Genomic DNA, 12,156 nt, shown 5'->3' with positions numbered 1-12,156 from the left:
AATAAAAGCCCACGGGTGGTGTTTTTATTGTCTCCAGTGGAATAAACCCTCCAGTTGAGAGCAAAATAGTGATCCCTAACAGCACACACAGCTAAAAATGACTCTCTTGCGTGATGGTGACCGTGTGGTGATGCGGTGTAAAACACATTTGTGAAAAAAAAAAAAAAAAAAAAACTGAAGCCGCGGTGTTATTCCCGCCTGCTGCACCGTGCGTGTCTCGGCGAGGCGGTGTTTGACTTCAAATGCCATATTTAGGAAAAAAAAAAAAAAAAAAAAAAAAGATTAAAAAAAAAAAACCCTTGATCGCTTTGAGTGATTGGGGCGACGACGAATGGCGTCTCGTGATTTGGGAGAGACGCTCGAGCCCCAGCGAGGAGCGCGCTGGAGCCAATGGCATCGAAGAGCTCCTGTGTGCATAAGCGGTGGATGGGAGCGACTCTGGGTATACTTCCGCGTCCAGTGCGTGTTCATGTGTAGGTTGAATGGATGAAACGGAGAGAGCGGAGAGGTATAGGCATGCTGTGATACGGCCCTATATATTCGCCGGCAGGACTATCTTCCTTTTAAAGGCAACCTCCTCCTCACATTGGTTTCCACTCAGTGATGTCGCGTATTTGTGTGGCGCACCTGTAAAGAGCGAGACAGGCAGAAGCCGGCTTTTTTAATTATTTGATTCCTTTTATTTCTTCTGTTCTTTTTTTCCTTTTGTTTCATGCATTTGCTGAAAGGAACTCATTTCTGTGTTTTGATTTAATAAATATTTCATTTCCTCATTTTATCTTGTTTGTGTTGGCTTTTATGTTTCCAAGTTTGAACTAAGAGAGCGGAATTCATCATTTGACAAGCTATTGGCCAGGTGTTTTCATTCAGAGATTGTTTGCCCTAAGGACGTCCATAACTTTCATTTATAGAAACGGTAAGATATTTTTACACATTTGCTCATTCACCTGAAACATTTTGAATCGATATTTTACCCTGTGTCAAGTCTTTGAGGACAGTGTGTAGAGCAGATCATGCGTTCACTGTAGTCTCAGGCTGTCTTCTTGCATGCAAACGCGATAGGAAAGTCACCGTGGTGCATTCATGTCTCCATTGACGGCTGATTTTCAACTCTGAATTGCGGTGCCTTGGCATATCATAGACTTACACCACAGGGTAAGAAGGCTGTCTCCGCACATGTGCTCGTTTCAGAATCTTCCCAAGGTTTCAGACATGGACGGACGCGTTTATTGCTCTGGTGTGTAGAAATACAGGCCTTTGGCAGAGTGCTGAAACGTGTGATCCGCATAGTAGTCGGTTATTTTACCGCATCTAAAGTAAAAACGTTGTCGTGTTGGAAATATTAGACTAACGGCGCTGGTTTTATATGTAGAATCTCACATTAGGAGTTGAATTGATGGCTGCAGTAAACAAACCAGCCTTACTTGATTTTGAATTTGAGCTGTTTCATCAATAGGAAAACTTGCATTTAAACAAGGATGTAAATTTAAAAAACAGGGCCAAATACAAATGTGATTTAAACTAAGTGGTGGGCTATGGTAGGGACGACCTCTTGGATTTAAATGTAAAATAGCCCCATAGGGCTGAAGACTCGGTGGAACTCTCTAAAAGCAGCAATGCCATTATAGGTTAAGTGCAGCCTGTGTGTTCTGCTACTTGGAGTTGCTGGATGATATTTTGTTAAGTTCTGCCATCACAGGCATGTTTCTATGTGATTTCGGAAATTCCATGCAGGTGTTAATTGTGACGTGGAGACAATTTTACAATTCCTGCACACGCACAGAAACTCGCTGGATTTGGATCCTAACCTTTTCATGCGAAAGGCCACTTATCAGCGTTCCCATTTAATTAGGTTTCGCCTTTTATTCTTAAACTAAGGCCAAACATGTCTGTTCTGTATGCGTTTGATCTAAAATAGACACAGCAAAGCTTAAAATCATAATTGTCGTTGGTCAAATTCTACTCAAATCAATAATTCCGTGCTGAATTGTCCAGGGACCCTGGTGGCAGCCTGACGCAGCCACTGCTCCAGCAGTGTCACTGTGTGTCTTTCCTTTGCGTTGACATTTTGCTAGAAAAGGCATTCAGGCTAGGTAGCATGAAGCAAAAGTAGACCTACACCTGCAGCGAATCAATTATTTAATCGTGTATTTCCGGGCTAGGGACCGAGTCTCCGCTGATTGGCCGACGGCCTGATTAGTTTACTTACGTTGGCCGCGTTCCCGCCACCGCCCCCTTTTCTACTGCGCAAAGACTGCGACCAAAAGTTTGATGTCTGCAGACTTTACATCAATAAATTCCCGCGACGCCGACTCAACACCTCAAGGTAAGACACCGCAGAGGAGTAGTGTAAAAGTATTTACTGCCAAAATTAACCGTACAGAAAATGCACCCGTAAAAAAAAAAAAAGACATTTAACTACGGACTGTAGCTAGCAACGTCCAACAGAAGCTGGCGTAGCGACCGGCTCAATTCGGACACGTTGCTAGCAGAACTCCATAAGAAATATAAGTGTTTTAACGCGACTTAATGTTGCACAACGTAACGTAACGTCAAGCTAGCTAAAATAACGGCTGCTACAGTAGCAAGCGCAGAAGCAAATCTCGGCGCTAGCCTCACAAACTGCGTTTCACAAACGTACATAAAACTGCTGTGTTGGTTAAAATCTTGAGTTTTGTCCGCCGTCAAAGCGCGTCCGGCTACACGACCACGCAGCAAAGCGAGACTAGCATGGGGTTGCAGTTTCATAAAGTTAAGATTAGACGCAAAACATTAAAAAATAAAATAAAAATTCGGCGTTTGCTGAGTGGTCATTGTCTGAGAGAATTTACTCAGTCCTCATTTGGACTTTGCGTGAACCGACATTCAGGCTCAGGTTGGTGTAGCGCACACCGCGGCGGCACAGGTGTCTCAGTTTAATCAATCAAACAAGGCTCCTCTCAGCCCTCAGCCACCCCCACCCCCCTCCATCCGCTTCAAGTTGTAGCTCACCTAATTAGACACAGGTTACCTTTAAACTGAGCTCAACACTCACCTTTTACCTTTTTAACACAGAGCAGCTGTACTTTATTTGGCACTGTTTTCTAATCTTTAATAATCTTTATTGGTAATTATTTCCAATACCTGCAGAAATCTCAATCAGCTGAAAATTAGCAGAATTATTTATGTAGCCTATGAATGCATTGTGTACATGCAGTGGCCCCTCTTTTAACAAAGGGTTTTTTTCCCATCCGCTACATGAAACTATATTTTCCTATATGTGATTATTGACATTAGAGAGTCTTAATTTCCTGCCTGATGTGATGCTGTTATTCATAAATGGGCGTTTCACAGTTTTTGGGGATTACGCAACTCCAGGTAAAGGAACAGGGTAATTGTCGCTCTTGTTCTTAAAGGCTTTAAGGATAATTATCAGACTGTAACCTGTCATGTAAACAAAGGCATGTTCTTTTGCATTTCTTCGTGCTCATGCTTGCAGCGTCTGGCCTTGAATATTAAGCGTGGATATGTTGGAGCCACAGGCATGTTGAGTTATAGCTGGCAGTCTGCGGTGAGTAATCTTCAGTTGGTGGGTCATGAAAAGATTACGTATCTTTTATCCAAGAGCCTGAACAGTTAATTTATCAGGAAGTTGCCAACACGCAGGACATCTGTGGTCCTGTGGGTATCGCGAGACAGCCCAGCTCACCGGGCGTCTTTTAAAGGTGTTATATGCACTCTTTCACATCCTGCGAGTTGAGATCACTGGTACATCAGTTTGAATATGAATTAATAGTCATTTACACATTTAGTCTCTTTATACCTGGTTTCTTTTTTTTTTTTCTTTTTTTCAAAATCCTCAATTGATTTGACGTGATGTGACAAGGGAGTAATGTGTAGGACGGATGAAATATGATTAACAGATCAGAAATGGAGTATTTGTTGATGACAAAGTAGTTGGCTGTGCCGTTATTTATCCGATCACATGATTAAATATGGCACTTACAGCCATAACACATTACAGTTCTGTGTATGCAGGGACGAAATATGTTAAAAAAAAAAATGGCTGAATCAGGCTCTGTTGGGGTAGTTGGGGTCTTGGTGTTTCCGGTTTTAAGAGCACTATTGATAGATCTTAACTCAAATTGCAGATCTCATCACAAGTTCAGCTTTAGGAAAGATGGAAGATGCCCACATGTTCCTGTTTCTATATATATATCTGCTGTTTTTAGGCATTTTTCCCTCCTCAGTGTTCATGTAACTTCCACTATTTCAGCAGCCTGTGTGCTCCTGAGAGGGACAAGAGATGAGAGCGGTTGTCTTTATGTATTATTGAGCCCCCACGTTTGCCTTTCTAAATAAAGGCTGCTGACAGAGTGACTAAAATGCAGGACAGTGAGTGAACTTCCAAAGGCCACATCACTGCTCTGCACAGCAATGTGTGCTGCTGTCAGAACTGGGTTAGTATACAGTGGGTGGCTCCAGGAAAAAAAAGGAAAGCAATTTTGCCCCCTTTGTCCTTCTTAAATGTCCGTCCTGTCCCCCTTTCTTCTCCTCGCGGCCTCCCCCTGCACCCACCCCCCCTGCAGTTGATCTTGTCTGGGCTGTGTGAATGGTTCATTTGGTCCTTATTGTCTGTTGGCCACAGGGTGGCCCTCCCTCTGCATGTGTGGGTCATTGCTGGAAGCCAGCATTGCAGTGTTCTTGACCCTGTCACCGCATCACAGCCGCTTTCATACATCGCCACATCTCATGCTCTGTATAGGTGTTATGTGGTGAGTGTTGATTTGTGTACTTTAATGTTTGGCTGTATTCGTGTGTAGGCCTATGGTGGTGAGAAGCAGAGGTAGTGTGAATATACCTCGTGTCTAAACATTGCAGATATTTCTGTTTAATGTGAAATTATTGGATTGGAGCTCATAGCGAATGTAACGTATCAACCGAGATTTAGTGTTTGAGCTTGACTACAAAATTGACAAAAATCAGAGTCACTGGTTGTTGAGGTTAATAGTCTTAAGACCTCCTGTCAAGAACAGTCAAAATAGCTGTGGCACTTAAGAGACTGGGTTGTCATAACCTCACTGATGACCCCGGTGCTAAACGAACAATCACTATTTTCATTTTCAGTTTGAAACACTCTGACTTGAGCTTTTAAAAGTTGTCATTCGTATATTTATGGTTTGTCGTCTTGCATTTCCAGCTGATTCTCGAGCATTGGCATCAGTATTTATTATTAAGCGTCACACTGTCAACCTTTTTTTTTTTTTTTTTTTTTTTAAATGTGTCCTGCATATATGACAGCAGACAGGCTAGTGTCTGAAAATTGACTGCTATGTTACAGTAGGTTGCTCTCTCAATCCATTATTTGGTGATGTTACTTTTAGACCTTCACTATTAATTAGTAAATTGTCAGAATCCACACATTTGACGTTGATTATTCAGTGTTAAGTCCTGATCAGAGCACTTGTGAGTTAACATTTAATCATAACTAATACTCTTACAGCCGACAAGTAATTTCATCTTAAAAGACTTTTTTTTTGATGAAGTAAAATAAAATTGTGATTAGAGTGCAGAACACATGGAAAATATATGTATTTTGTTTTTTACAAGAAATGACACATTGATATTTTTACATTGGTTCTCTAACAGCATCAAGCCTGAAAGAATAAAAAATGCCTCTGGCCAAAATTTCAGAACAAGTCAATATTGATGAACGTGTGTTGCTGTCTCTTGAGCAATGCAAACTACCCAACTGAATTTTATTTCAGGCGGACTATGTAGTGAATTTCATGTATTTTCTTCAACTAACATTGCTGTATTATTCCCTTCTCCATAAGTGTTGGTGAGAAATTTTACACTTCTGCTTTGGAGGCAGACTGCCAATTATAACTCAGCATTGCATCACTTTTCAGTATTATTCTGACTGGTTCTGGGATGACAGAGCTGCTGCATAACTACCCCCCTCTCGACCCCCTCCCCTCTGTCGCCTTGCACCTTCAGAACAAGCCTTATCAAATGATTAACGTGTATTTATGTTGATAAATATTTGCCTTTTCTTAAATGTTAATCTGCAAACAAAGCGGATCCATGCACTGAAACACTGAGGAGAGTTTTGAGACAGAAGTAGCATGTGATGGAAATGACCTGCCCAGCAGCTTCCCCTTGTTTGCAAAATTAAGATGGCGTCAGAGCCGAAGTAGTAAAATCTCGGAATTTTAAAAAGTATGTTTTTGATGTACAACTGTATTAAAATCCTATTCATTTTTTATGAAGGAGTAATCAGTCAATAGGTATGTTTGGATGATGCTCACACCCAAAGCACTGCTCCACAGCGCTGCCATCTCATTACACCTTTTTCTCATCAAGGTACAAGTATCACCATATTACAGCATCGCAAGTTCTCCCATTTGTCTCGGTGCACGTCAGTGTGTGGGTAGACGAGTCACATCTGTGTTTTCAGCAGGGATATTTTGAACTGTTACTTGTGGGCTTTTAGTTTTCAAGGACAGGCCGTGCATGTCAGTGTGTGCACTCTGGAGTTCTTCACTCTGCAGCTTGTCACGCATACTTGGTCAATTTAATCCTCTGAGGAGCTAGTAGCAGAGATTCGTGCCTCCTCACTTTAAGTGCTCAGTGTCACATCAGTACATGCTGATCTCACTGTTGGCTTCAGGTTCAACTTAAAGAAGTTCTGCGCTTAGTCAGATCTGTAAATGTTTTTTTTTTTTTTTTTTTTTTAAGCCCAATTTCTGTAGAACAATCTGAAAACTATTCTCCTCCTCATCGATCTAGTGTTTGTTCGAAAAGGACAGTCGTTATAGTATTGTTGTTTGGATCCTTTAAAGGGTTTTTTTTTTTACTGTACATTATATTGTTTTATATAATCTGTGAAATTGACAGATTGGCTGAAGAAAGCGGATACCAAAGGCCTTGTCAGCCAATGCGTAATCAAATCAAATCAAACCGTTTTGTGCGATGTTACTGTCTGTCTTTGAAAGTACGACTCGTGTGCTCATGCTGTAAAGGGGGAGAATGAAAGCCACTGTCAGTGTGCAGACTCACAGATTCATATTGTGCGTTAGTGCCAACAGAGGTTAGTGTATTTAACTTTACTGCTGCCTGCCCTTAACTTGAACCTTTCAAAGGAAATCAGACTATTTTTAAAAAAATCAATACTTTGCAAGTGTGGCAGTCATGTAATGTTTCTTAACTGGACTAGATTGCTTTATGGCCTTCGCTGACGCTGCCGTTCATTCAAAGTGAAATGACAGTCTGGCTGTTCTCAAGTGGCAGCAGTGGCTGAAACAAGTCATTTGGATTGATTTGATTTCGAGCTGAAGCGGCTTTGGTATTGTTTGTCGGCTGCATTTATCTTAAACATCTATCATCAGGTCACAGGGCGTCAGGAGAGTTTCACAAGTGAACAGAATTAGTGCTCCAACTAACATTTTTTTATTTAATATTTATTTCAATTACTCATTAGTGAATAGTGAGCTTTGAGATTGCAATGTGACATCTTGATTTTGCTTTATATGTCTGAGTCGCAGTCCAAATCCCAAAGATATTCCTTTTATGATCTGAAACAGAAGAGCAGCTGCATTCAGAAAAACTGCTCTTTAAATCTATGAATCGACTAATTGGTTTAGCTCAGAGCAGGATGGAGGTACGAAATGCTATCAGGTTGTGATTGATTTCATATTAGCTGATTTACAGCTGTACTTCAGTCAAGAGTTTGATCAGCTGTGAAATCTTGCTTCCAAACAGCCACTCAAAGTCGCTTTTCCATGTAATTAATTAGCACAGTCAGTGAGCTGCTAGAACAGAGCCAGCGCCACCAGCTTCAGAGGTTGAAGGATGACACATGGCTGAAGCACAGAACAGCAGCAAAAGCCTTGTCCTTACTTTGACTGTTCCTTCTGCTTTTTGTGTATCCTCAGCGTGACAGTATAGATGACTTTTCACTGTGTTTTGAATTGGTAATATCGGCATTGTCTGTATAGTAACACTGCGCGCAGAGGCTTTTCTCCCCCTTGTGAGAAGGCTGTGGGATCTGAGAGTACCAATAACTAAACACACTGCACTGTAATGAGTCCTAAAAGGCAGCCTGCTCAGTGGGGTAAAAGTGTGGAGGTGGATGGGTTTATCTTAGCAATGATGGGAAAACAAAAAAAAAAAAAAGAACCTCGTGGTCTCTATCTAGGTCTGGTTTCAAGATGCTGCGCACTCAGATGCCTGCACTAAGAGGAGGCTGCTGGCTGGCTGGCTGGCTGGCTGGCTGGCTGGCTGGCTGCACACAGTGAAAGCCTTGACTGAAATTTTTGGGGAGCGGCGTCGTGCCAAGCCTTCTCTTCCAAGTGTTTATCTAATGAAATATTTCTGCCTTGTGGCACTCTCTCAAGTGGGACAATAGCCAATGTTTGTGCTTTGTACTTAGAATAAAAGGTGAAGCATATGAAATGGAGATTGAAGTAAGTCATTTTCCTCAACAACAATATGTTCTCTTGTGGCCTGCTTTTCTCTGTTACTATGCACGTGGGAGAGGCTGCTTGTGGAGCGGATAAGTGCTTAGGATTGCATTTTTTTTTTTTTTTTTTGGCATATGAGAAACATTTGCTGAATATCCGTTCGGTTTTAGAAATTTCTGCCTTTGTGCCCTTTTTTGTCATGTTAACAAAACCGCAAAAAGGGTAAACGCAGTCCTTCTATCGCGCTGGTTTTGTACTTTTAAGACAAATAACAGATGGAAAGAGCAGCAGGAGGGTTCAGTTGACCTGTTCAGGCCTCCTTCCTTGCATGACTGGGATGCTTGCTGTGTATTTGGTGACTGTACTTGGTTAAATAAGTGTTGCTTTAACCAGCTCAAATCAGCGAACTTGGATTTGATATGGAGGATGATTGGTATTGTTTTATTTGCCTAAATCAAATATCGTGACTAACGCCTTCAGGGAAAACCTTTGAGTGCTGACCAAAATCCTTCAGTCAGATTTCGGGCATGTCACTAAACCTGTTTTTGCACAACACAACTTGCGTGTATTACACAACGCAACCTTGAACTGCAGAACCATGTTTATATATTCACATTTGTCAGATTGCTGCTGTCTGGAGTGGCGCAAGTCTGGTTATTTACAAGTATGCTGTTCATGATGCCTAGATATGACGAGTGGGCTCATTGTGGTGGATTATGGCCTTTACCTGCAGTGAGAGGAGTATATGCAGCTGTGGACAGCATAACATGCAAGTCTCTGTTACACTACTGCTATCAGCATTCTCATGTTTGAAGTAAGTTTTTCTCATTTTCAGCAACTTGAGGATTATAATGAATGTTGATTATTAATTGAAGATTGATTTCCCACCCAGGTCCTCAGGGTTGTGGGTTCCCATACAAGAAAACAGTAAGGGGCAATGTGGATAAACTGCTTAAACTCCTTTTACCATCTCTTTGCACGCTGAAAAATATTTATAACACAGGTGACAAGAACAGAATGTACAGAACATTATGGCCTGGGACATTGATTTCAATAGTATGAACATCATACACGCATAGAAAGCCCCCCGGGTTAAGCTCCTTGCTAGCAGGCATAAAAAATGTGGCTAGCAATGCTAACTATATCAAAAAGAAATGGCTGTTCCTATATATGCAGACAAAGCTTTGATGCTCACCATTATTCATAATTTGTTTTAATGCTTTTGAAAACACGAGCTGCATAGTGCTTCATGGGAGATCAGACAAAACCCAAGGAGGGTAAAAAGCAATATAAAGACACAGGAAGCTGTGTTTTATCTCTGACGCTTGGTCTTGCTTAAGAAGATTTGAATAATGCTTGCTAGCACACAGATGTAAGGGGACATCTTGGACAATCAGCTGTCCTTGTTGAGACTTTGAGTGTTTCCATAATATTCTTTAGTTCACCTGGGGGTTGGTATGTCTTCTGTCTAATGAATGAATGCAATGTATTTGTGGTCGTGGGTCGTGTGGGTTGAAGCTCATTGCTGTATGGTTTCTATTTTTGCTCGGGTTGTGTAGTCAGTGGGTTTTGACCTTGGTTTCGGGACATGCTAGTGAATCAAATGAGTCACGTATTTGCACTTGTGCACTGCAATGTTGGCGATGCAGTTTATCTACAGTACATTCAAAAGCCTGAAAACAGTCATAAGGATTGAGTCAGGATGCCACGGCGAGGAAATTCTCACACGGGCTAATAAAGTCGTGACACCGTTGTTACTGATTACACGAGACATTTTACAAGAGATATTTGTTGGTGACGTTCAGTATGTGTCGAGTGCTTACTTTAATCCGGATGTCTGTGTGTCGTCTCTCCAGGTGAGCTTTCACTGCAGGGCCCATTTTGGCGGCGTCACTGTTGTGGTGCACTAGAGCCTCATTGACATGACCAGTTTCCCTGTTAGCATGGGCTTTAAATCCAAAATATTACTAAATGGTTGCTTTTCACATTGACACCAAACCCTCCATCACTGTCTTGCCAGTAAACTCTCCTCTTGTGATGAGTGAAATCTGACTGCTGCTTCTCTGTGCTGCTGCAAAGCTCTCCTTTCAGAATTAGCATCCATTGACCAAGTAAATATTGATAACAAATTAGTATTCCAAAAATTCTGTCTTTTATAATTGTTCAAATGTGAGGTTTTATTCCTACCAAAAGAAGTAGAAACATGTGCCAGCACTATGGCAACAAGGAGGATTAAAATTTCCCAAAGTTTCCTTAACAGATAGTTGAAGATGTTAACAATGAGTTGATTTAAACATTAATAATAAGATACAAAATGCATGACTTTGTCTCAGTTTAAACAATTGTAGCGGCGCGTTAGTGAGTTATTGTCCTCTTTTATTGTTGCCATGCTGGGCTGTGTTTTATCCTCTTCATCTCGCCTCTCCTCTTCTCTCTGGCCGCTGCCTCTTTTGTTGCACCAGTAGTTTTTCTGAACTGTGAAGTTGAAGTTCGACCTCTTGTGGTGAATATGTGTGAGCTCTGGAGAAATGGTACACAAAACGTACATCGTCAGTGAATGTTTTCAATCAGTTAAATTCTTAACTGCAGTTAATCAATTAAAGGTTAATTGCCGATGGACGTATTTCAGCAGAAGTAAAACAAGCAAAACTCCATATATAAACACAAATGTCTCCCCAACCTGCAGTCAGTGTTAGTCTGAATGTTCAGCTTCCACTGTACAAATTGATTGGACATTTTGAGTCATCCTCATATTTTTTTTCTTTGATTGGTGGAGTAAAACTGTTCCTGTGGGGTGCCACGTTTATCATTTTCATTATTATCAGTTGTTGCCGCTCCAGTAATCATTTTCGATGTTTGCACGATGATGCAAGTTGCACCAAACTGATGTCTTAAAATTGTTTGTCGGACCATGAAACACAAGGGCAGCAAATCTTATCGTTGTCAAGTTTAGTTATATCACTGCCCTCGACATGGAACCAGTCAGTCAGTGAGCACAGTTACTATAAAGCAGCGAGCTGCTCAGAGATGCAGCTATAGTGTTTTATTTCATGTGCACTGAGGAAGCTGTGCGTTAGGCCGTTTTACACATGGCCTCTGATCCTGGAATGAACATATCGTCAGTGACATCGGCTGTTATGTTACTCATATGAGGACTGCTGTGAGGAGGTTCTCGCTCAGATTTCACTTCACGAACACGACTGACTCAACCGGAGTATCGGCCGGAGTTCACGGCAGTGGACACGCCAACAGATAATGGCGAAATCAAAGAAGTTTTTTTTTTTTTTTTTTTTTTTTTTTTTCCCATTCTTGATAGTGGCTCAACATGGAGTATGAGGGGATAAACGAACATGTCAGCCAGGTGCTGGCAGCGTGTCACCCAATGATCGACACATGCTTTCAGGTTGGATTGAGGGGGGAAAAAAGGGCTGTAAGCATATTTACTGTTGACTGAAACTATAACACAATTAACCATGGCTAGATGAGGTGCCACAAGGATGTTTTACAACAGCCCTCCAGTCTGAAAAACATTGTGAAAATGTTGTACCCCTAGTAAGGATGGACAGAAATGAGATTTCACATCAGTAAATATCTGGAATGAAAATTTTAAGTTCCATATCTGTGAATATACTGTGTTACCATTTATTGTACAATTATTGGCCCTTTGGAGAGACTGTAAAATTAACGAAGCTATTGGCAACGAGCTGATCGA

At 41.3% G+C, this 12,156-nt stretch overlaps 1 protein-coding gene across 3 annotated transcripts in view; it reads left to right on the top strand.

Annotated features, from left to right (window-relative positions):
- Positions 1-441: 441 nt before the first annotated feature.
- Positions 442-12,156, top strand: part of elavl2 (ELAV like neuron-specific RNA binding protein 2) — a 33,748-nt gene continuing 22,033 nt past the window's right edge. Inside the window, exon 1 of one of the 3 annotated variants that reach the window (XM_076725395.1) lies at positions 442-916. The gene's annotated coding sequence lies outside the window, so the exon portion shown is untranslated. The remainder of the gene's footprint in view (positions 917-12,156) is intronic. The other 2 variants (XM_076725397.1, XM_076725396.1) reach the window with 2 other exon arrangements.

Source organism: Chaetodon auriga, chromosome 24, assembly GCF_051107435.1.
Source record: "Chaetodon auriga isolate fChaAug3 chromosome 24, fChaAug3.hap1, whole genome shotgun sequence".
NCBI classification, from domain to species: Eukaryota; Metazoa; Chordata; class Actinopteri; order Chaetodontiformes; family Chaetodontidae; genus Chaetodon; species Chaetodon auriga.
This window is presented reverse-complemented; position numbering and strand designations above follow the sequence as displayed.